This window comes from Mustela erminea, chromosome 4 (assembly GCF_009829155.1).
Source record: "Mustela erminea isolate mMusErm1 chromosome 4, mMusErm1.Pri, whole genome shotgun sequence".
Taxonomy (NCBI): domain Eukaryota; kingdom Metazoa; phylum Chordata; class Mammalia; order Carnivora; family Mustelidae; genus Mustela; species Mustela erminea.
In genome coordinates this window covers 53,562,653-53,587,824 of record NC_045617.1, presented here as the reverse complement: position 1 = coordinate 53,587,824, position 25,172 = coordinate 53,562,653, and the positions used below count along the sequence as shown (strand labels likewise).

At 40.2% G+C, this 25,172-nt stretch overlaps 1 protein-coding gene and 1 pseudogene across 2 annotated transcripts in view; one reads left to right on the top strand and one right to left on the bottom strand.

Annotated features, from left to right (window-relative positions):
* The window catches only part of LATS1 (large tumor suppressor kinase 1), a 53,110-nt gene extending 33,907 nt beyond the window's left edge, over nt 1-19,203 (bottom strand). For both annotated transcript variants that reach the window (XM_032339264.1, XM_032339265.1), the window contains exon 1: nt 19,105-19,203. The gene's annotated coding sequence lies outside the window, so the exon portion shown is untranslated. The remainder of the gene's footprint in view (nt 1-19,104) is intronic.
* Nucleotides 18,822-19,605, top strand: LOC116588345 (annotated as a pseudogene).
* The last annotated feature ends 5,567 nt before the right edge of the window (nt 19,606-25,172 follow it).

Sequence of the window (25,172 nt, the reverse complement as noted above, 5' to 3'; positions counted from 1 at the left end):
ATTTATTTCTCTCAAAAACTGTCTCCTGAGACATAAAATGGTTGGAATAACAAAGTTTACTTTAAGGCTTGAATAAAGATTATGAGGAACAATGCAATACAACCAAAGAAACACAAGGGTTCAAAGATGAAGGATGCTGCTTGTAACACCATTTATAACAGCAAAACATGGTATCAATCTAGATGTTTATCAGTAATTGTTTGAGCAACTGACAGTACATCTCCATGTATGAAGCAGATGTAAAAAGAATGATGTAATTCTATCTAAATATACTGACAAGAAAAGACACCCAGAACACCTTTTTTTTTTTTTAAACAGACTTTATTTATTTACTTGACACAGAACAAGAGAGAGAACATAAGCACGGGGAGTAGCAGAGAGAGAGGGAGAGAGGGATACGCAGGCTCTGCACTGAGCAGGGAGTTCAACAGCAGGCTCAATCCCAGGATCCCAGGATCATGACCTGAGCCGAAGGCAGACACTTAAGTGACTGAGCCACCCAAGTGCCCCCTCATAACACATTCTTAATTAAAAAGGGCAAGTTTTAAAACACTACAGGTAAAATAAAGCCATTTTCTATTTTAAAATTAGATTATTGTTATGGCTGTATAGCTCTGGCCAACAACCACTGAATTGTATACTTTAAACAAGTACATTTTATGGTAAATAAATTATATCTTAGAGCTGTTAAAAATAAACACTTCTGGGGGGCTCAGTCAGTTAAGCATACAACTCTTAATTTTGGCTCAGATCTCAATCTCAAGGTTGTAAGATTGAGCCACATGTCAGGCTTTGTGCTGGGCATGGAACCTGCTTAAGATTCTCTCTACTTCTCCCTTTGCTCCCTTCCGCCACTCTCCCTTCTCACTAACAAACAAAACAACCGACAAAGAAAAAAACCAAATGCTTTATTTTTAAAAATTACACTTATGGACGTTAATTATACATACACACAAATGACTATTTGCAGTAGGCCTGAAAAATGATGAAGTCCTGAAAAAGACCATCAGAGGCAGTTTCCTGGTGACTCAATAATCCATACTTCTGTGGTACAGTTCTTATTTATGATCGATTCAATTCTTTAAATTTTTTTTTTAAAGGTTTTATTTATTTATTTGACAGACAGAGATTACAAGTAGGCAGAGGGGCAGTCAGAGAGAGGAGGAAGCAGGCTCCCTGCTGAGCAGAGAGCCCGATGTGGGGCTCAATCCCAGGACCCTGGGATCACGACCTGAGCTGAAGGCAGAGGCTTTAACCCACTGAGCCACCCAGGTGCCCCTAAAATTTTTTTTAATAGTTTGCATTTTAAAGATTTTATTTATTTATTTGACAGAGAGAAATCACAAGTAGATGGAGAGGCAGGCAGAGAGAGAGAGAGGGAAGCAGGCTCCCCGCTGAGCAGAGAGCCCGATGGGGGACTCGATCCCAGGACCCTGAGATCATGACCTGAGCCGAAGGCAGCGGCTTAACCCACTGAGCCACCCAGGCGCCCTGATCGATTCAATTCTACTTTAACAAGAAGACCACATTTCTCCATTTTTAAAAACAAAAATGAACTGTCATTGTGTTGCTAAAAATCACACATATTCTGTCTACAACATAACCCAATCTACTGATAATTACTTCATAAATGAAATTAAGATGGACACATCTTACGCTTTTATGAAGAAAGCTGGCCCCTAATGATAAGCAGTTTTTCCCTAAGCCTTCCAAAAATATTAATAGCTTACTAATGAAATAGATTACATTTCACATTTAGCTCACCAGTTGAAAATTTACAGAATTCCCCTTCTTGCCCTTCCTGAGAGGGAAAATACTTTCTATTTCCTGTTCTGCAACCTATCATTTTCCTGCAATCAAGGATTAACATCAGTGGTTATCCAATGTCATATTTAGTTCTTTGAATATCTGAGTTACATTTTATTCATAGCATCTAAGCATTTCATTAATAGATCAATTATTTAGGGTTTCAATTCCAAGTTTAGTATCATTTTACTATTATTATTTTACCATTTCCAAAATCATTCTCCTTGATAGAGTAGAATAACAAATAACAAATAAGCATAAAAAATAACACAAAATAACAAAATAATCATAATTTGCTTTTCTCTGTCAATATACAACATTTGCTCCCATCCCTAACAAGGAGCCTGGCAAACAGTAAGCTGTGCAAAAATATCTGCTGAACTAATAAATACAAGTGATTTATCCCTTCTTTTTACCCTTAAAAAATTATAATCTTAGTTTTTTCTAATTATACAAAAATGTATCCTCATTGAAAAACTTTAATATTATATTATATAAAGTAGAAGTCCCTCATAATTCACCTCCCTCAACAGTAAGAATCACTATAGTAGGCTGAATGATGGCATCATGAAACATATCTACTTCCTAATCCTTAGAATCTGTAAATGTTATCTTATTTGGAAATAGGGACTTTGCAGATGTCATTAAGGATTTTGAGATGGAGAGATTATCATGGATTATTCAGGTAAGCAGTACACAGAATTTTAAGTGTTCTTCTGAGAAGAAGGGTGAGAGAGATCAGATACACACAGAAACGGAAGAGGCAGTGTGTCTGAGGGGACAGAGAGTAGAGTGATGTTGTCAGAAGCCAAGGAAAGCTGGCAGCCAAAATGGCAAGGAACAGATTTTCTCCTAGAGCTTCTTGGAGGAAGGGTGGCCTTGTCAACACCTTGATTTTGGGTGAGTGATACTGAATTTGGATTCCTGGCCTCCAGAACTCTAAGAGAATAAATGTATGCTTTTTAAGACCCCATTTTTAGTGATTTGCCAGGTAAGCCACAAGAAACTAATACAATCACTTTCTATACAGCACATCTGAGACATTTTTCCAAAGAACATACACAAATGGACAACAGATACATGAAAAAATGCTCAACATCACTAATCATCAGGGAAATGCAAACCAAAACCACAATGAGCTGTCACCTTATACCTGTCAGAATGGCTACAGTCAAAAAACAAGAAATAACAAGTATTGATGAGGATGTGGGAAAAAGGAACCTTTGTATACTGTTGGTGGAAATGTAAATTGGTGAAACCACAGTAGAAAATAGTATAGCTGTTCCTCAGAAAATAAAAAATAGAAATACCATACAACCTAGTAGTTCCATTACTGAATATTTACCCAACAAAAATAAGAACCCTAATTTAAAAAGATATATGCGGGGCGCCTGGGTGGCTCAGTGGGTTAAGCCGCTGCCTTCGGCTCAGGTCATGATCTCAGGGTCATGGGATCGAGTCCCATATCGGGCTCTCTGCTCAGCAGGGAGCCTGCTTCCTCCTCTCTCTCTCTGCCTGCCTCTCTGCCTACTTGTGATCTCTCTCTGTCAAATAAATAAATAAAATCTTTTAAAAAAAAAAAAAGATATATGCATCCCAATGTTTACTGCAGCATTAGTTATCATAGCCAAGATATGGAAGCAACCTAGGTGTCCAAGGATAGATGAATGGATAAGGATGATGTGGTGTTTATAGATACAATGTTAATATTACTCCACCATAAGAAAGAATGAGATGGGGGCACCTGGGTGGCTCAGTGGGGTAAGGATCTGCCTTTGGCTCAGGTTATGATTCCAGGGTCCTGGGATCAAGCCCCATGTTGGGCTCCTTGCTCAGTGGGGAACCTGCTTCTCCCTCTTTCCCTGCTCATGCTCTCTTTCTCTCACTCTGTATCTCTTAAACAAATAAATAAAATCTTTAAAAAAAAAAAGAATGAGACATCGCCATTTGTGACAACATGAACAGAACTAAAGGGTATTACGCTAAGTAAAATAAGTCAGACACAGACAAATACCGTATGATTTCACTTATATGTGGAGTCTAAAAAATAAGTGAACAAACAAAACCCCAAAACAAGCCCACAGACACAGAGAAGACACTGATGTTTCTTAGAGTGGTGGGGACAGAGAATGGGCAAAAAGGGCGAAGGAGAATGGGAAGTACAGTTATGAGATGTGTAAGCCACTGAATTGAAATGTACAGCATAGAGAATACAGTCAGTGGTATTTTAATGGCATTATATGGTGACAGATGGTAGCAACATTGTGGTAAGCGAAACATAACACAGAATTGTCCCAGTAGTATACCTGCAACTCACATAACACTATGTATCAACTCTACTTCAATTAAGATAATTTTTAAAATACTGCATATTCTAACATAATATTACTATCAATCAAAATGGGATCAAAAAGGGGCGCCTAGGTAGCTCAGTCTGTTAATCTGCCTTTGGCTCAGGGAATGATCTCAGGGTCCTGGGATCAAGCTCTGGGTACGGCTCTCTGCTCTGTGGGGAGTCTGCTTCTCTCTTTCCTTCTGCCCCTGCCTCCCACTTGTGCTCTCTCTCAAATTAATAAATAAAAAAAATTTTTTTTAAAAACCAAAATGGAATCACAAAATATGACCTCATTTTACATAATACATGAATTTATAAGAAGAGAATGCTGTGTTACCCAAACTTATCTGACCAAAGAACTTTCCCACCTCTGAGCATTTCATGAGATTCATTTCTATGGAATCCATTTTAGCAAATGCTGAACCAGAGGCACCTGAGTGGCTCAGTTAGTTAAGAGTCTCCCTTTGGCTCAGTTCTGGGATGGAGCCCCACATAGGGCTCCCTGCTCAGTGGGGAGTTTGCTTCTCCCTCTCCCTCTGCTCCTTCCCCTGCTCATTCTCTCTTACTTGCTCATTCTCTCAAATAAATCAAATGAAGAAAAGAAAATGCTGGGCCAGTCATCCTAATCCTATATCCTGTAACTCTGTACTTGAATAATGTAATTTCTAACACTGTTAACATCTGAGGCTACAATGGTCCAGAAATGACTGTGTTCTGGTATATATTGTAATAATGTGTTTTAAGTTAAAATAAATGAAAAATTAGTTTATGCTTAGCTTTTTCATCTACATGTTGGAACACTTGTGAATAAAATATGTCTGGATTTTATTTTAAATATGGTGTCTGAAATTTTATTTACTTATTAAATAAAATTTGGTTTTGCAGAGAAGTGGATGGAGACATAGATGAGACCAAAGTAGCTGATGACTGTTGTAGCTGGGTGATGGGCACATGAAAGTTCATCATCCTATTCCCTTTACTTTTGTATGTGCTTGAAATTTTCTAAAACATAAAGTTAACAACTAAAGAAGAAAAGAAATGACTACAGTGCTCTGGATCTTTAAATGGTTCTGCTGCAAATTATTTATTCAAATGCAAAACACACAAAGAACACAAAGTGTTTCTTAATTTAAAGGAACAATTAATTCTACACAACAACATCATTTCAACATTAGCTTTTCAGGGGAAGTAAGAGAGACATTACCTTTTTTTTTTTTTTTTTTTTAAGATTTTATTTATTTATTTTAGGGAGGGAGAAAGCGCAAAAGCAGGAAGGACAGAGGGAGGAGAATCTCAAGCAGACTCCATCCTGAACACAGAGCCTGTGAGGCTCAATTTCATAACCCTGAGATCATGACCTGAGCTGAAACCAAGAGTTGGACTCTCATCCGAATGTGCCGCCCAGGTATCCTGAATCATTAGGTTTAAATGTTTGTTTCAAAAGGTAATACATACCATCAGATTTTAATAATGATGGAAAAGAGAAGTGTGACATATCTTTATCTAATTGGTCTTGATAAATCCTTGTTGCCAGAAACTATATTTACATACTGCCCTCTATTACCTAAATTAGTTCCTGCCAAAGCTCTGTGAACTGATGTAATGTGTCAATTCTAGTTGAGGCAGTTAGAAGCCAGCGCTTCTTCATCTCTCTCTTCCTGCTTCAATGACAATGCTGGTCACATTTTGAGATGGTAGCTTCACAATATGGAGGGAATATGGGCTCCTAAGCCACTGAATGGTTTACTACTGAACCCCACTGGACTTTGTGTAAAGAAGAAAGAAATCTCTGTTGTGTTATAACACTGATATTTTGCAATGTTAACTACAAAACAGCCTGGTATTATTGTGGAAATACAGACCACCCAAGGGACACCTGGGTGGTTCTGTCAGTTAATGTCTGACTTGATCTCAGCTCAGGTCTTTTTTTTTTTTTTTTTTTTTTCCCCAAAGATTTTATTTATTTATTTGACAGAGAGAGATCACAAGTAGGCAGAGAGGCAGGCAGAGAGAGAGAGAGAGAGAGAGAGAGGGAAGCAGGCTCCCTGCTGAGCAGAGAGCCTGATGCGGGACTCGATCCCAGGACCCTGAGATCATGACCTGAGCCGAAGGCAATGGCTTAACCCACTGAGCCACCCAGGCGCCCTCAGCTCAGGTCTTGATCTCAGGGTCATGAATTTGAGCTCTTGCAATGAGGCCTACTTAAAAAAAAAAAAAAAAAACTTTTTAAATAAATAAATACCACTGAAAATAAGCAGAATCTACTTATTAACAGCTTGCCACAGCAAGGGAGTCAGGCAGTTACCATCTCTTTGGCAGAGATTCAAAGGCAGGCAGGGGAATGAAAAAGCTTTAAATTGAATAAAAGGGAAGACATCAGGTATGCTCTGCCACAAGGAAGCTGGAGGCCAGCTAACCTGAAGCAGGGCATCCTATGTGGTTGGGGGTATATTTGTCTTTCCCTCGTTAGTCCTGAGTCAGAAGTCGGCAGTTACTGACAAAGACCTGGCTGTTTGGGCCTATTGCTATTGTGGTCACAGTTCTATTTTCATATATGATCTGGCCATTGTCTATCTGCCTATTTAGTCTCTCATTCTCCTAATACAAAAACTGGTACCTAGAGGGGCGCCTGGGTGGCTCAGTGGGTTAAGCCTCTTGCCTTCGGCTCAGGTCATAATTTCAGGGTCCTGGGATCAAGCTCCGCATTGGGCTCTCTGCTCAGTGGAGAGCCTGCTTCCCCCTCCCCCTCTGCCTGCCTCTTTGCCTACTTGTGATCTCTCTCTCTGTCAAATAAATAAAATCTTTAAAAAAAAAAAAAAGATGAAGAAATTGGTACTTAGAAGAGATGTGCTACTATAACAGATACCCTAATACAGTATAGATTTAGTAGTTAGGCAAAGAGCTTCAAGGAAAGTGATACTGAGGCTGGAAAAATAAAGAACCATGTTTTACAGTGGCTGAATATTTGGTAAAGCTGTTGCCTATTATAACTTACAAGGGGACAAAGAGTCTACTGAATTTGTAGTTCTATAAATAGAGTCTGAAAACGAGAATCTTCGAAGTGTATGTTGGCTGCTATTGGCTATTTGGCAAAGTATTATAAATAAATGATAAGGTCAGGAAAGAAGTAGCTGATTTGCAAACAGAAATAGGAAGGAATAGACAGAAATTTAAAATCCTGCAGGGTTGGAATGCAGCCTGATTCTAGACCCCAAACAGGAAGAGATGGAATTAAAAGGCTCAGCACAGATGTCCATTAGCATCTCTCAGCTGACTAAAGTACCTCAGTGGTAAAACCCACTCTAAGGGGATAGCTGTGTCTCAAATAACCAACTGAGTATAGAAATGGGAGCTCTCAAATTTTTGGAAGAGGTTACTAACACATATGAAAAATGGTTTTTGACCCATGGAATTGACTAGAACTAAACACATCAGAGGCTTACTAACTTTGAAGAAATAACTTTAATTTTTTTTTTAAAACTACTCAAACTCTGATTTTTTTAAAGAAGCCTTTGACTATTTATAATTTAAATCCCTAAGGCTCCCAAATTCCACGAACCATAATCTAGATGAGAAAGGTTTGTACCTTCTAAAGAGGGACTATTCTCCCAAAGCTCACACTTCCCTATGTAGCCAAGGATGATAATGGAAAAAAATCCCCAAAGAGGTTCTTTGAGGGAACAATGGTCAAGGGTCACAGAAAACAATGAATGAGGATGGAGTTCTTTCCATATAATTGGATTAAGGTCCAATTAAAGAAAATCCCCTAACTCCATAGCCGGTTGCTTTCAAGACCTGCCTATTGAGATTTCAAAATTATTACGGATCAGCAATTACTATTTCCTATTCTTCTCCTTTTCTAATAGTGGTGCTTATTAAGGCCCTGCCATTCTTGTTATATCCCTGTGTACTGTGGTTGAGTGAATGAGTGAGAGGGGATAGAGAGGAGGACAAAGAATGAAAACAAAGATAACTGAACAAGTCTCTGGACCAAAAGGAACCATATTTGGACCTGAAGAGGACATTACTGGACATATGGGCCACAGGGCCTGCAAATCTAGCTACTGCTGCTTAGGGCCAAATAAACTATCAAAAGAACAATGTAGTACTATGATCATCTTTTAAAAATACGTACAGTGTTTTCTTGATTGTAAGACACATGCTTTCCACATTCTAGTATTTCTGAAATTGAGGATCTACACAAGTCAGTATTTATTTATTTTTAAAGATTTTCTTTTCTCTTTTTCTTTTTTAAGCAGGCTCCATGCCTAGCATGGAGCCCAAAACAGAGCTTGAACTCAGGCACCTAAGATAAAGACCTGAGCTGAGATCAAGAGTCAGATGGTTAATGGACTGAGCCACCCAGGGAGCCCCTTAAGATTTCTATTTTACTTTTAAATATTTTTTTTTTCAAAGATTTTATTTCTTGAGAGAGAAGAGAAAGAGAGAGCACCCTAGTGAGCAGGGGGAGGGGAGAGAGAATCTGAGGCAGACTCTGCATTTACTACAAAGCCCAACACAGGACTCAATGATCTCATGACTATGAGATCATGACCTGAGCAAAAACCAAGATTCGGTCACGTAACCAACTGAGCCACCCAGGTGTCCAAAATTTTACTTTATTTATTTGTTTGTTTGTTTTTATTTTTTACTGCAACAGAGCCATGATTATATTATTCTCTTTACATGGGCTAGAATCAGTGCTATGGATTTTGCATGCATTCTTTCATTTGAAGTTTTTTTTTTTTTATTAACATGTAACATATTATTTGCTTCAGGGGTACAGGTCTGTGAATCACCAGTCTAACACAATTCATAGCACTCACCATAGGACATAATCTCCCCAGTGTCCTTAACTGAGCCACCCTATCCCTTCTCCCCCACCCCAGCAACCCTGTTTCCTGAGATAAAGCCTCTTACGATTTGTCTCCCTCCCTGGTCCCATCTTGTCAAAATTTTGTTTTATTTTGTTTTTTAAATACTTTGTTTATTTAACAGAGAGAGAAAGAGAGAGAGATATCATAAGTAGGCAGAGAGATAGGCAGAGAGAGAGGGGGAAACAGACTCCTCACTGAGCAGAGCGCCGGGGTCCTCAATGCCAGGACCCCGAGACCATGACCTGAGCCGAAGGCAGAGGCCCAAACCACTGAGCCATCCAGGCGCCCCCAAAATTTTATTTTTACATTATTTCTATACCCAACGTGGGGCTCAAACTTATAACCCCGAGATCAAGAGTTGCAAACTCTACCAACCAAGCCAGGCAGGTGTCCCTTAAAGTCAATATTTAAAGAAATGTTGCCATCTCCAAAGCAGAAAAGTTCTGGAACAGCAGACAGTGCACATAGCTAATTTGACCATAAATAAAAGGTGAAATTCCCTTGTCATTTCAACTCCAGGTGTGTGTTTGTAAGCAGGCTCGACCCCAAGCATGGAGCCCGATGTGGGGTTTGAACTCATAACCCTGAAATGGAGACCTACGCTGAGATAAAGATCTGACGCTTAACTGACTGAGCCACGCATGTGCCTCCAACTGTGTTATTTTCACTGGCAACATCACATATGGTTGAATCTAGATCCTTGATTGTCAAAATGTCTTCAAAAAGATTCTACTATCATGCAGCATTATGTCCTCAGAAACTGTCATCCAATAGGCAATGCAATTAAAGGTATAAAGAGCTGCCAAATTTAGGTGAGATCACAGAATTTTCAGAGGTAGGAGAGATTCATGAAGTACATGCACATCAAAGTCGTTTGAGTTATCACCATCAAATGTTTAATTTCCAGCAATAGCTCACTTAGCTAAGAAAAAAATAGTTTAAGCAAAGACAAGACAAAATCCAGTATTCTTCAATATACCTCAAAATCATATACTCAATTATAAAAACAATAAAAGTGGCATGTCACCATGTTATGTGTTAACTACCCCAAAGCCCAAAGAAATCCAGCCTTATTCACATTCAGAATTCCTTCAGAATGTGAATAAGGCTGAGATTCAAACTTTTTTGCCACCAAAAAAAAGAAAAAGGTATGCAATTTACTGGATAAACGTATGCTATTGAAGGTTAATAAAAAACTATGTTTAGGGGCACATGACTGGGTCAGTCAGTGGAGCACGTGACTCTCAATCTCGGGATTTAAGTTTAGCTCCATGATGGGTACAGAGATTACTTAATTTAAAAAATGTTTTAGGAAATATTATTGAGGGGCCTGGGTGGCTCAGTCATTAAGCATCTGCCTTCAGCTAAGGTCATGATCCCAGGGTCCTGAGATCGAGCCCACATTGGATTCCCTACTGGGTGGGAGGCCTGCTTCTCCATCTCAAACTCCCCCTGCTTATGTTCCCTCTCTGTCAATTAAACAGATAAAATCTTTGGAAAAAAATATGTATTATTGAAAAAATTAACTATGGGGCATCTGGGTGCCTCAGGCAGATAACTGTCTGCCTTCCTCTCCGGTCCTGATCCCAGTGTCCTGGGATTAAGCCCCACGTCAGGCTCCACATTTAGCAGGGAACCTGCTTCTCCTTCTCCCCCTCCCTCTGTCCTTTCCTGTTTGTGCTCTCTTGCTCACTCGCTGTCACAAATAAATAAAATCTTTTTTGAAAAAAGGAAAAAACTGACTATAAAAAACAACTATGCTTCTTTTACTTTCCCTGAAATACTGTTACTAAATAGATGGTTTTACACTTACCGTTCAGAATTTCTTGAAACTGAGAAAATATAAAAATGCAACCTTATTTTTCTAAGTAACTAAATAATGAATTACATCATGTATATGTACCATAATTTATCTATCCCCTACTCATGGGCATTTAGGTTGTTTCCAATTTTTGCTATTATAATGTGTCAAACACTGTTAACTTTAATCATATTGGTAATATCCTAGATCTGAGGATGGGTGGTGAGTTCACGAATTCCTTTTATTATGATCATAGCTTACATGTATATAACATATTCCTTGTAAAAATCAAAATTAGTTCATTAAAAAATGTGACAATAAAAATTGCTGTCCAGACATTGTTGAGCACTTCCCTTAAGACAAATTCCCAGGCACTGGGTGGCTTCGTTGGTTAAGTGTATGACTCTGGATCTCAGCTCAGGTCTTGATCTCAGGACTGTTCAAAACCCATGCTGGGCTCTATACTGGGCATGGAGCCTACTTAAAAAAATAAATAAAATAAAAATAAATTCCCAGAACTGGAATTACTGCATCAAAGAGAATATACATGGGCATATCTAGTTTTATTTGGCTTCTCTTTACTGTGTTTCAGACACTTTTTTTTTTTTAAACAAACTGAGACAACCCTGCTTTGAACAAATCTATTGATGCCATTTTTCCAGTAGTATTTGCACACTTAATGTCTCTGTGCCATATTTTGGTAAATCTTGAAGTATTTCAAAACTTTTCATTATTATTGTATTTGTTATCATCATCTGTGATTGGTGATATCTGATGTTATTACTGTAATTGATTTGGTACACCATGAACTGCACCTATACAAGATAGCAAATTTGATAAATGTAGCTGTTCTGAATGCTCCACCAACCAGTTGTCCCCCAGTCTCCTCAGGTATCCCTAGTCCCTGAGACACAACAATACTGAAATTAGTAACCCCATTAATAACCTTATAATGGCCACTAAGTGTTCAAGTAAAAGGAAGATTTGCAGGTCTCTCGCTTTAAATCAAAGCTAAAAACGATTAAGTTTATTGAAGAAGGCATGTCAAAAGCTGACAAGCCAAAAGGTAGGCCTCTTGTGCCAGCTAGCTAAGTTGTGAATGCAAAGAAAAAGATTTTTGTTTTATTTTTTTTAGATTTACATATGTATTTATTTAGTTTCAAAGATTTTATTATTTGACAGACAGAGAGAGATCACAAGTAGTTAGAGAGGCAGGCAGAGAGAGAGGGGGAAGCAGGCTCTCCACCAAGCAGAGAGCCTGATGTGGGGCCAGATCTCAGAACCCTGAGATCACGACCCAAGGTGAAGGCAGAGGCTTGACCCACTGAGCCACCCAGGTGCCCCTGTTTTATGAATTTATTTTAGAGAAAAAGAGTGAAAATGCAAGCTGAGTTAAGGGCAGAGGGAAAGAATCTTTCAGGCTGACTCCCCACTCATGAGGAGTTTGCAGTGGGACTGGATCCCACGTCCTATGAGATCATGACCTGACCAAGAGTCAGACACCCAACTGAGCCACCCAGACAACCCAAGAAAAATTCTTTTAAGATTTTTTTATTAATTTGAGACAGAGAGATACAGAGAGAGAGAGAATGAGCAGGGGGAGAGGCAGAGGGAGATGGAGAAGCTGACTCCCCACTGAGCAGGGAGTCCAACGACAACATGGGGCCCGATCCCAGGATCCTGGGTTCATGACTTGACTGAAGGCAGACACTTAACCATCTGAGCCATCCAGGTGTACCCTCAGGAAAAGTTCTTAAAGGAAATTAAAAGTGCTACTCCAGCAGTGCCTGACTGACTCAGTTGGTAGAGCATGTGACTCTCGATCTCAGGGTTGTTAAGTTTGAGCCCTATGTTGGAAATAGAGAGTACTTGAAAATAAAAATCTTTAAAATAGAAAAATACTAAATAAAAGTGCTACTCCAATGAATGCATGAATGATTAAAAATTGACATGCCCTTACTGCTGATATAAGTTTCGGTGGTTTGTGTAACAGATCAAACGATCCACATTACCTTAAGCCAAAGCCTAATCTAGAGCATGGCCCTCCTTAACTCTCTCCAATTCTGTGAAGACCGAGAGGTAAAGACTGCAGAAGAAAAGTCTGAAGCTAGCAGAGGTAGGTTCTTGAGATTTAGAGGAAAAAGCCATCCCCATAACATAAAGTGCAAGGTAAAGCAGCCAAGTACCAAGTTAGAAGGTGCATCAAGTTATCCAGAAAATCTAGCTAAGATAATTAAGAAAGGGGTTCCACTAAATAACAGACTTCCAGTGTAGGTGAAACAGACTTTATTGGAAGAAAATGCCATTTGGCCTTTCATAGCCACTGAGAAGTCAACACCGGGCTTCAAAGCTTCAAAGGACAAGCCAACTCTCTTGTTAGAGGCTAACGCAGCTAGTAACTTTAAGATGAAGCCAATGTTATGTTCATTTACCATTCCAAAAATCCTAGGGCCCTTAACAGTTACACTAAATCTACTCTGCTTCTGCTTTATAAATGTAACAACAATGCCTAGATGACAGAACATCTGTTTACAACATGGTTTACTGAATACTTTAAGCCCATTATTTAGATCTACTGCTCAGAAAAAAAGATTCCTTTCAAAATATTACTGTTCATTGACAATGTACCTGGTCACACATGAGCTCTGATGGAGAAGTATAATGAGATTTATGTTGTTTTCATGCCTGCTAACACAACATCTATTCTGCAGTCCATGTATTGTGAGGTTATTTCAACTTTCAAGTCTCATTATTTAAGAAATACATTTCATAGGGCTATAGGTGCCATACACAGCGATTCCTCTGATATATCTGGGTAAAGTAAGCCGAAAATCTTCTGGAACGATTCATCATTCCAGATGCCATTAAGAACATACATAATTCATGGGAGGAGGTCAAAATAGCAGCATTAAGAGAAGTGTGAAAGAAGCTGATTCTAACCCTTATGGATGATGTTGAGGGGTTCAAGACTTCAGTGGAGGAGGTAACTACAGATGTGATGAGACCTCATAACAAAACTCTTATAAATGAGGGGTTGTTTCTTATGGATGAGCAAAGAAAATAGTTTCTCAAGATGGAATCTACTGCTGGTGAAGATGATGTGAAGACTGCTGAAGTGACAACAAAGGATTTAGAATATTATATAAACTTAAGGAGTTTCTTAACTTAGTTGAGAAAGCAGTGGCAAGCTTTGAATGGACTGGCTCCAAAAAATACTGAAAGAAGTTCTACTGTGGTTAAAATGTTATCAAACAGCTTTGTGTGCTACAGAGAAATTGTTCATGAAAGGAATAGTTGAGGGATATAGCAAACGTCAATGATGTCCTATTTTAAGAAACTGCCACATCCCCCCTAACTTTCAGCAACCACCACCCTGATCAGTCAGCAGCCATCAACATGGAGGCAAGACCTTCCACCAGCAAAAAAATTATGACTTGCTAAAAGCTCAGATGATGGTTAGCATTTTTTAGCAGTAACATTTTTTTTTAAAGATTTTATTTATTTATCAAAGAGAGAGAGGGACAGAAAGCGAGCACAGGCAGACAGAATGGCAGGCAGAGGGAGAAGCAGGCTCCCTGCCGATCAAGGAGCCTGATGTGGGACTCCATCCCAGGATGCTGGGATCATGACCTGAGCCGAAGGCAGCTGCTTAACCAACTGAGCCACCCAGGCATCCCAGCAGTAACATATTTTTAAATTAGGATGTATTTATTATCTTTTTAGACATAATGCTATTGTACTATCAGTAGACTACGGTATAGTGTAAACATGACTTTTACATGCACTGGGAAACCAAAAAATTCATTTGACTTGCTTTATTACAATATCTGTTTTATTGCAGTGGTCTGGAACTAAACCTGCAATATCTCCAAGATATGCTCGTATTTAAAATACTGACATCTGAATGGTTAAAATCAAGAACACAAGGAACAACAAATGTTGGTGAGGATGTGCAGCAAAAGGAACCCTTTTGCACTGTTGGTGGGAATGCAAACTGGCGCAGCTACCGTGGAAAACAGTGTGGAAATTCCTCAAAATGTTAAAAATGGAACTACCCTTAGATCTAGTAACTGCACTACTGGGTATTTACCCCCCAAATACAAAAACACTAATTCAAAGGGATCCACGCACCCCTATATTTATAGCAGCATCATTTATAATAGCCAAATTGGAAGCAGCCCAAGCATCCATCAACAGATGAATGGATAAAGATGTAGGGCATACATATGCACTGGAATATTATTCAGCCATAAAAAAAGAATGAAATCTTGCCACTTTTAAGGACATGGATGGAGAAATAAACCCTTAATTATAGAGAACTGATGGTTACCAGAGGGGAGGTGAGTGGGGGGGAATGGGTAAAATAGGTGATAGGGATTAAGGAGTGCACTTTTGGTGATGAGCACTGGATGGTGTATGAAATTGTTGAATCACTATATTATACACCTGAAATATAACACTGTATGTTAACTAAATTGGAGTTTAAAATAAAATACACTTTTTGAAAAAGGAAAAAATAATAAAGAGCTATGTCAAAAAATAAAATAAAATTCTGACATTTATTGTCAGATTGCCTTCTAGAAAGGTATATGAATTTACAATTCCAACCAACCAACAAGATATACTCAACACTGGCAATAACACATCTTAGTAATCTCTGCTAATTGCAAATGTAAAGATTCAAATTAATAATAAAAGAAGAGAAATTATTTTTAAAGATTTTTCTATTTGACAGAGCAATCATAAGTAGACAGAGAGGCCGGCAGAGAGAGAGGGGGAAGCAGGCACTCCACTGAGCAGAGAGCCTGATATGGGGCTTGATCCCAGGACCCTGAGATCATGACATAAGCCGAAGGCAGAGGCTTAACCCACTGAGCCACCCAGGTGCCCCAATAAATAGAGTTTTTAAAAAAGAATTCTTCAAAGCAAAATAGCTTACCAGGAACTCATGTTACATTGGTGTCAGATTAATCTTCCAAATAAGTAGTTCTGATCATGTCACTTTCCTACTCTAGAACCCTAAATGACTCCTTTAAATTAGTGGTTAGAGAGCCTTGGAGTCAAACTGCAGGGTACAAATCCCAGTTCTACCACTAACTGGCTGTGTAATCTTGGCAAGCTGTGCCTCAGTTTCTCCATTTTCAATTGTGGGCAATAATGGTCCTATCTAGTCAGGTTATTTTGAGCATAATGCTCAAAATACAGTTTAATACAGTTGACCCTTGAACAACACAGGGCTTAGGGTTGTTGACCCCTACGCAGTTCAAAATCTGAGTATAACTTTTGCCTTCCCCAGGACTTAACCATTAAGAGCCTACTGTTGACCACAAGACTTACTGTTAACACAGTTAACATATACTTTGTGTAAGTATTATACTTTGTATTCCTACAAAACATCTTTTTCTTAGTTTATTTCAGTATTTCTAGGTTATCCAATTCATCCGTGAGTTGTTTTGTTTTGTTTTTTAATTTTATTTATTTGACACAGAGAGAAATCGCAAGTAGGCAGAGAGGCTGGCTGGGGTGGGGGGAGCAGACTCCCTGCTGAGCAGAGAGCCTGATGTGGAACTCGATCCCAGGACCCTAAGATCATGACCTGAGCCGAAGACAGCGGCTTAACCCACTGAGCTACCCAGGAACCCCTCATCCGTGAGTTTTTTCAAACTGTTGCAAATCTCCAAAAAATTTTCCAATATATTTAATGAAAAAAATTTCTGTGTATAAGTAGACCCGCACACTTCATATCTGTGTTGATCAAGGGTCAATTGTGTATGTCAAATATTTAGAATAAATGCCCAACTCAATAATGTCAGTCAGTTATCTTACCTCTTTTCACTATCCTACCCAGTATCTCCCCAATGTACCTTATACTCTAATCAAGCCAAATTACTTGATCTCAGCTTTTGTATCTGTGCTTTTCTGTCTTGTGCTTTTCTACCTTCATGTCCTTACTCATTCTGTTTCTTGGGAGAGCTCCTGCCATATCTCGTCTTGTAGAAATTATACCCAACTTTTAAGGTGCCATTCGCATGCCATCTTCACAAAGATTTCACTGACCTGCCTGTCTGTTATCCTTCTCTGAATTGTAAAGGCACTTTGCATGGTCAAACAAAACCTATGTTTTTGCCCTATTCTTGTAGTTGTTTCATTTTTCCAACTAGACCACAGATTCAGAGAGAATCTGGTATCTTAAATATATATATTCCCCCATACATACTCCAGATGAAAAAATGGATCTAGAGAGATAAACGGAAAGAGAATAAGACGCGCAATAAGGAGTTTAATTCTCACACATCCAACTGGAGGTCACACTAGAAACAGAATCCACACATCCTGAACTAGCCCAGTGTTCTTCCCATCAGAACCTGCATCTTGAGTTTCCTAAAGGCAGGGATCATGACTCACTCATTCTTTTAAGGAACATTTAAATTGGTTAGACTGAGCAGACAAAACCTCCATTTCTTTGAAACTTCAGACCTTTATCAAATATGCAAATGTCACCAAACCCAAACAATTTTTGGTTATGGAACTTGGGGAAAAACCAGGTACCATTACTTAATAGGATTTCAAAGTGTTACCTTGGGTTGAATTAGGTTTATAAAAAAGGATGGCCTGTCTCAATGCTTTGACTAAGTTAGTTATGAGAATAGCAACAGTAGTAGTATGTATTGTTTTTCAGCAGCATATAGTCTCAGTTGTTTAGACAGCAATATTCAAGACTCTCTTGCTTACTGATGACATTTTCTTCACTTTGCTTTCTACAAAGCTGATCAAAAGTGAAAACTACCACTATATTTTATCTTGTGCTGAAAAATGATTGCTATTTCTACTTGATAAAAATGTTGTTCAATGACTAAATAACTTTGTGGTCTACAAAAAACCCACTAATCTAAATATAACATCTAGAATGAAAACTAAATAATCAGAATTGGATCTATTCCAAGGCTCTAAGTTATACAGAGTAACAAGGACTAGCATTAAAAACAAAACCACCTATAGAAGAAAACAGATATCCTACCCCCCCAAAAACCCTACAATTTTTTCATACCCCCCCCCCAAAAAATTGTAGAAGTATTTTTTTATTTGCTTTTGGAAAGAGGCAAGGCAATTCAATAGGTATTCAGGCACAGAAAGATTGTGCCTTCCCCAGCCTGTGCCACGATCTAGTTTCTTGCAGCAGCAGCTGATCAGAGAACACAATGCTACTTCTTTTACTGTTAAATCAATCATATTCCTCCACTGCCTTAGGGAATCAACTAGCTCATTTTACCTGCCTACAAACTTATTAAAGGAAAGAAATAACCTAACTTAAATCACAAATGTAGCTATCTTAGCAAAGAACATTCATTCCAATTATAATTTTCTAACTTTTCTTCCTCATGAAGGGAGTCTGATAAAGAATTTTAATTTTCAATAAATAATCCATAAAGGCCTGACAAGCTTCATGATCCTGGGTGAACTGACAAAACATTTGTGTGTGAGACTCTATTTATTTACTTATTTTTCACTAGTTTTAGGAATAACTTCTACACAACTATATATATATAGTCATAGTAACATATGGGGTGACAAACATTAAACTTTGTTCTCTTAGAAAATAACTTTCAATTGGAGAAGTCAGAGAATGGGGTTAAATCAAATCACTACGGAGTCATTCTTTGCGATCCAAGTTTTGTTTTGAAGTTGTAACAAGTAATATTCCTTTCCTTTTCTTTCCCTCATTTTATTTAGGTACACATTCCTACCCCATAAAAATCCTTCCGTCCCTGATGCCCCTCTTAGCTTATGAACGGTAAGCTAACACTACAGTGGACTGGAAACAAATTCCCAGGATTTCTTCAAGGTAAATCCAGGATCGAGTCTCTCTGGGATGCAAAGAACTGCAATTTTCTTTCAAAACCACCTTTCACTTTTCTTCCTTCCTAAACACTGACCCGTCCCTGTTGGGATAGGGGTGAAAGCGGAACACTCTGCGCAAAGCCACTACCTAGCCAAACTCTCCCCAAGCCAACCTGCACTTCCAAGGCGGCGGTGCCTGCAGCTCTTCCTTCAGACCCCGGCGCGGCCAACCCTCGCTTCCCCAGGGCAGGGCTCAGCTCAGGTCCATGCAACCAGCCAAATCAGGCCCGCACCGGGCCGAGTCGGCCCGGCCCGCCCGCCGGTCCACAGGAGCCTCTGGACCCCAGCCAGCCGCGCTGGGCGTGGGCCCCGGCGGCCACCGCCCCGCCAACTCCGGCTCCAGAGGAGAGAGTGCGCCCCACCCGCTACACCAGCCCCAGACCTACCTGCAGGGGAGAGCGGGTCTCCTGGACAGCGGCCACGGGCTTGAGGACGGGAGCCCAGGCGACTGGGGCCCGTCCCAGAGACCCCAGGTATCCCTGGTGGGGCAGGGCGGAGAGAGACGTCGGGGGGCTGCCGCGGGCCAGCGCGGCCCGTCGCGGGGGTCGCGGGGACCTTGCTCTCCCCTCAACACCAGTCCACTGCCGCCGCCGCCATTTTGCCTTCCACTCGGTGTCGCCGCCGCCGCACTCCGCCGCAGGTTTCCCGGATGTAGGCATTTCCCGGCGTCGCTTGCGCGGGGGCCGAGGACTGGGGGCTTCTGATCGCCCGGCCGCCGGCGGCCAGAGCGCCGCTTGCGGCTCCCGCCTTCCGCCGGTTGTCCTTTCCTCAGCGTTGTTGGCGAGCGTCGCCCCCGCCTGGCGCTGACCAGGTGACTCGCCCCGGCTCGTGGGATCGGGCTCTCCCCCTTCCAAGTCCACCCATTTGAGAGTCTGTCTGCCTGTCTCTCTTTTTTAATTGAGCTCTTTCTGTGCACGGAAAGAGAATAAGACGCGCAATAAGGAGTTTAATTCTCAGAACGAAACGTCAGTGATTTGCTCTGAAACCTGGCTGTGGGCGCTAGGATCGAGATTTCTACAGGCTTTGAAATGAATTGAGTTTTGCTCAGCGCTCTCCCTGAATAAGTCCGTAGTTAAGTGTTTGCTGAATCAGCCAGCTTAATATATTCTTGAGCCAGGAAAGGTTAACAGAGTTTGGAGATTTTTAACCTGTCAACCGAATCGGTAGACGGGGAAGTCATTATTGCCATAACTGGAATAACGGCGAATGCCAGAAGGGGTTTTATTTCCTGCTAAGTTGAATTAGAAGTTTGGGATGGGATCATTGGGTTTATGGTATTTGAAAGTACCATATACCCTTTGTAAAGCGAGCCTTTGCCACATTTGCCTCTAGAAAATAGTGTTTTCAACCATCTTTCTTTCTTTTAGATTTTGTTAAAAAAAAAAATTATTTGATAGAGAGAAAGAGGGAATACAAGCAGGGGTAATGGGAGAGGGAGAAGCAGGCTTCCCACTTAGTAGGGAGCCCGGTTCCGGGCTTGATCCCAAGACCCTGGGGTCATGACCTGAGCTGAAGGAAGATGCTTAAGGACTGAGCCACCCAGGCGTCCCTAGATTTTATTTTTTAAGTAATCTCTACTCCCAAATGGGGCTGGAACTCACAACTGGAAGATCCAAGAGTCACAGGCTCCACTGACTGAGCCAGCCAGGAGCCCCTCAAACCTCTTTTCATTCTTCTACTAGAGACTAACTATAAAAATTTTCTTCATATTAAGGTTCATGATGTTAAATTGGTACCGGCCATTGTATCCTGAAGTTCAAATGTGAAAACCTCTTTTAAAAAATTCCATTCCAAGAGCACTTGGTTGAAACTCTGTAAGCACAGGCAAAGATTGTAGAAGATACAGTGTATGGGGACGCCTGGGTGGCTCAGACTTTAGGGGACTGCCTTGAGCTCAGGTCATGATCCCAGGATCCTGGAATCAAGCCCCACATCAGGCTCCCTGCTCCTCGGAAAGCCTGCTTCTCCCACTCCCACTCCCCCTGCTTGTTCCTCTCTCATTGTGTCTCCATCAAATAAAAAATGAAATCTTTAAAAAAAAAAAAAGGTACAGTATATGACCCAAGGTGGGTCACATAATAGCCCTAGCTCTTACTTCCGTCAACTGCAGGACTAAGTAACCTTTGGGGACCCTTTCAGCCTTAAAATTATATGAACCTATTATGTTCACAGGCCTGCTTGCCCTTTCCAGAAGGATTATGTATCTGAAAAAGCATACTGCTCCCCAAATCTTGTCACTTCTGTCACCATCCAGGGGACTTCTTTATGTAAGCTCTTAATTCTAAGCCTAAAGTCTGGTATCTCCAGGTATCTCCATAAGCTACTGTTCTGGGGAAATTTTCTAGATAATTCAAGTTCAGTGAATTGCTCTGTCTGGGACTGGAGGTTTAACTCCAATGAAGCTGGGGGAAAGAAGAGCAGGAAAGGAGAGAAGGAATGATCAGGAAAGATGAAGCAATCCCCAAGATGAAAAGCAGCTGAGACTGGGGATTGAGCATAGGTGAAAGAGCAAGGGAAATGCTTACTAAGGCTGCTGGATGTCTCTGGATGGCAATGCCTACCACTGCATTTGAAGGGCTTTGTGTTGGTGTGATGGAAAACCCTCGGTCCAGTTTCAACCTACTCAACTTTTCAATGCTTCATGGAAATGGGCACTTGGGATTTCATTTTGTTTTTATCAACAGATGTAGGGGCCAAATTTCATGCTTGGATGATAGGAGGAACAGGGGCAGCAAAAATGGAAGAAGCCTGAAGAGCAATGTGGTCCTGAGAATGTTAAGTTCCTCCCTCAGTTTTAGGGAAGACTATAGACTATGAGCAGCCCATACTTAAGGGTGAAAATTGTGTTCTACCTCTTTTTGGGCAGAGAATTTACATAAATCGGGTGGAATTCTGAGCAGATTTGTCTCTTCTCCATTTTTTTAAAACATTCATATCAATGTGGACTCATGGATTTTCATTTTATGGTTTGAGTAATTTATTTTGTTGATCAAATTGATCCAGCTTTCACTATGGGGAGCTCTTCCAGTTGAATTGGCTTCTGTGTCCCTTTGACATGCCGATCTTCCCCATTATTATACCTTTTAAAATCATTTTTTAAAAGAACTCCCTTAAGGGGTACCTGGGTGGATAAGGTAGTTAAGCATCTGATTCTTGGTGTGAGCTCAGGTCTTATCTCAGGGTCATGAGTTAAACCATCACACTGGGCTCCATGCTGAGTGCAGAGCCTACTTAAAAAAATTTTTTTTTTTTTTTTTTTTTTTTTTTTAAAGATTTTATTTATTTATTTGACAGAGAGAGATCACAAGTAGGCAGAGAGACAGGCAGAGAGAGAGAGAGGAGGAAGCAGGCTCCCTGCTGAGCAGAGAGCCCGATGCGGGACTCGATCCCAGGACTCTGAGATCATGACCTGAGCCGAAGGCAGCGGCTTAACCCACTGAGCCACCCAGGCGCCCTAAAAAAAATTTTTTTTAAAACTCCCTTACTTTCTGACAGTACAAGATGCTTCAAGCTATCTTATATATTCCCTGTTCCTTCAAGAAGTCCTTGTTCCTTTTTTTGGAGAAGGGTATTAGAAACCAAATCTGGTTTTTTTTTAAGGGATTAAAAAAGTTTACCCCAAAAAGCTTACTACTGGAGGATCATGATTTGTAGGACAGTTCTTGCTAACAAGTTTTAAAATGTAACTTCCGGGGCGCCTGGGTGGCTCAGTGGGTTAAGCCGCTGCCTTCGGCTCAGGTCATGATCTCAGGGTCCTGGGTTGAGTCCCGCATCGGGCTCTCTGCTCAGCAGGGAGTCTGCTTCCTCCTCTCTCTCTCTCTGCCTGCCTCTCTGCCTACTTGTGATCTCTCTCTGTCAAATAAATAAATAAATAAAAATCTTTAAAAAAAATAAAAAATAAAATAAAATGTAACTTCCTTCTATACAATGAAGGGGTAAAATCTGTGTTTTGATGAGTTGCAGCTATTATTTTACAGTCTATCACAGTTTAGTTTCTTATGTCCACAGCCTGAACAAAAATTACTTTTTGACAGCTGATGCTTTTCTGATGGCTCTGTTAGACTAGTGTGTCAGCTATTGTCCCCCAGAGTCTAGTTATAACAGTTTGGAACTGAACATTAGTTTATTTAAAAAATTTTTTAAACCTGATCAGCTGTATTCTACTCCTCTACTCTCCCTTCTCACCCTTCCCCTGTAGTTTTCTCCCTCCTCATTGACCTAATGGAGCAAAATGTTGGAATTGTTTTGATGTGAAGATGATGATAGCCTGTTAGTTCTCTACACTGCCACTTAATGTTGTGGTTCAGATGATACGGTTGAAAGTTTGAATATTTGCTTGGTAGAGTTCAAATGTCCCCAAGTTTCTGATCTGTAAGACTAGAGCACTGCTACTGCTTCAAACCAAACTAGTCTGAGCTGGGTACCATATTGATACCATAAGCTTAAATGAAGGCTTGATATAAACTACACTGGTGGACTTAGTGTTCTTCTTAGTCAAAACTCTAGAGTGGATTATTTAAAGGATTATTTCCTTAATACCATGAAATGGAAGTGTTACAAAGGATAAGGAATTTTTCAATTATATAAAATTTTTGATGGGATAGTTATAGCACATGTATCTCCCCATATCAGCTTTGTGAACAAGATAAATGGGGCAGAATGTCAATACATTAGGTTTGTTTATAAAGATTTCAATAACTATAGTCAAATACCAATGATTCACATGTCACTGATTAATTGGGAGGACTGGAGGAGTGGGCCTAAGCAATTAAGTATATTTATCCTACCTATCTCCTAACCAATGGGGTTAGAATGTAGATCATGCTGGGAAATTCTGAAAATGATTGGCTTCTGAGGAAGACCCTCAAAGATTGTTAGCTCTTGGGGCGCCTGGGTGGCTCAGTGGTTTGGGCTGCTGCCTTCGGCTCGGGTCATGATCTCAGGGTCCTGGGATCGAGCCCCGCATCGGGCTCCCTGCTCCGCAGGAAGCCTGCTTCTCTCTCTCTCTCTCTCTCTCTGCCTGCCTCTCTGCCTACTTGTGATCTCTGTCTGTCAAATAAATAAATAAAATATTTTAAAGAAAAAAAAAAAAGATTGTTAGCTCTTTAAGGAAATAAGATTTGTCTTTGTTGAACAGGGATTGACCAAATAGTAAGGATCAAAATCATCTGCATTAACTCAACACTAGGGGAAGTATAGTATAGTATACATGTGTGAAAAAGGCAAAGCGTTTAATTTCAACTAGTCAGTAGTCTAATTGAGCACATGTCAGACTATTTAAAATAAAATGAGATAGCATTACAAAGGAATATTGTACCAAGAACCAGGATGGTAAGCTTTCTTAAGTCACCTCTGAGGGAGGCAGACACCACCTGGGAAAGTTTTCATTTTGGAGGTCACACTTTAATGATGGTCTTTGGCAAAAAAAGTATTTATTTCCAGGGAAAACAAGACTGTGAGGTTAGTTCAGCTCAGTTTGCACTGCTTCAGTGTTTACCATATATTAGATACTGTATTAAACATTGTTAATACGACGCTAAGATATGGGTCCTATTTGTTTGGTCCAGTTGAGAGAGGCTGCTTAATACAGCTGTAAGCACAGCACAGGCCCTGCACAATGGGGCTTCTGAAGCAGAGTATAATTTAGCCCAGACTGTCAGAGGCCAGGGAAGTCTTTCTGGGAAAATGACACCTAAAAGGGGTTTGGAAGGTTTGGAATTTAACCAAGAAGGAAAAGCAGGGGTGCCTGGATGGCTCAGGCAGTTGAGCATCTGCCTTCGGCTCTAAGTCATGATCCCGGGGTCCTGGGATTGGGTCCTGCATTGGGCTCCTTGCTTGGTGGGGAGCCTGTTTCTCCCTGTTGCTCCCCCTGCTTGTGCTCAATCTGTTTGACAAATAAATAAAATCTTAAAATCTTAAAAAAAGAAAAAAATAAGGCAAGGAATGCTGCAAAGAGAGCTTTGCCCATTAGAAACCATTGAAGGGATTAAAAGTTTACCCCAAAAAGCTATGATTATTTAGTTTTGAATATTTGGAAATGTGATGAAGGATTACATTTTTTCGTGGCTCCCAAGGAAGAGAAATGAAAGCAAATTTGCATTAAGTAAATTAATTTACTTAATGAAACCCTATAGTAAAGCACCCCCACATAATGCAAATTCAGTAAACTGGTGATTGGCTGTCTTGCAGTAGGTTCACATGATCATTTCATTAACCTACAATAACATGATTCTACTTTTTTTTATGGGATTGTTTTATATTCCACTCATATACTAAAACCTTGCCATAATGCTGTATCAAGAAGAGCTGACCAAGAGCTGCACTGGGAAATGGAAAACTTGATCACAATATAGTCTCAAGTACAGGCTGGATGATAATTTGTTGGGAATGCTGGGGAAGTGATGGTTAAATTTGGGTTAGATATGCTCTCCAAGATGCCTTCTACCTCTGTGAT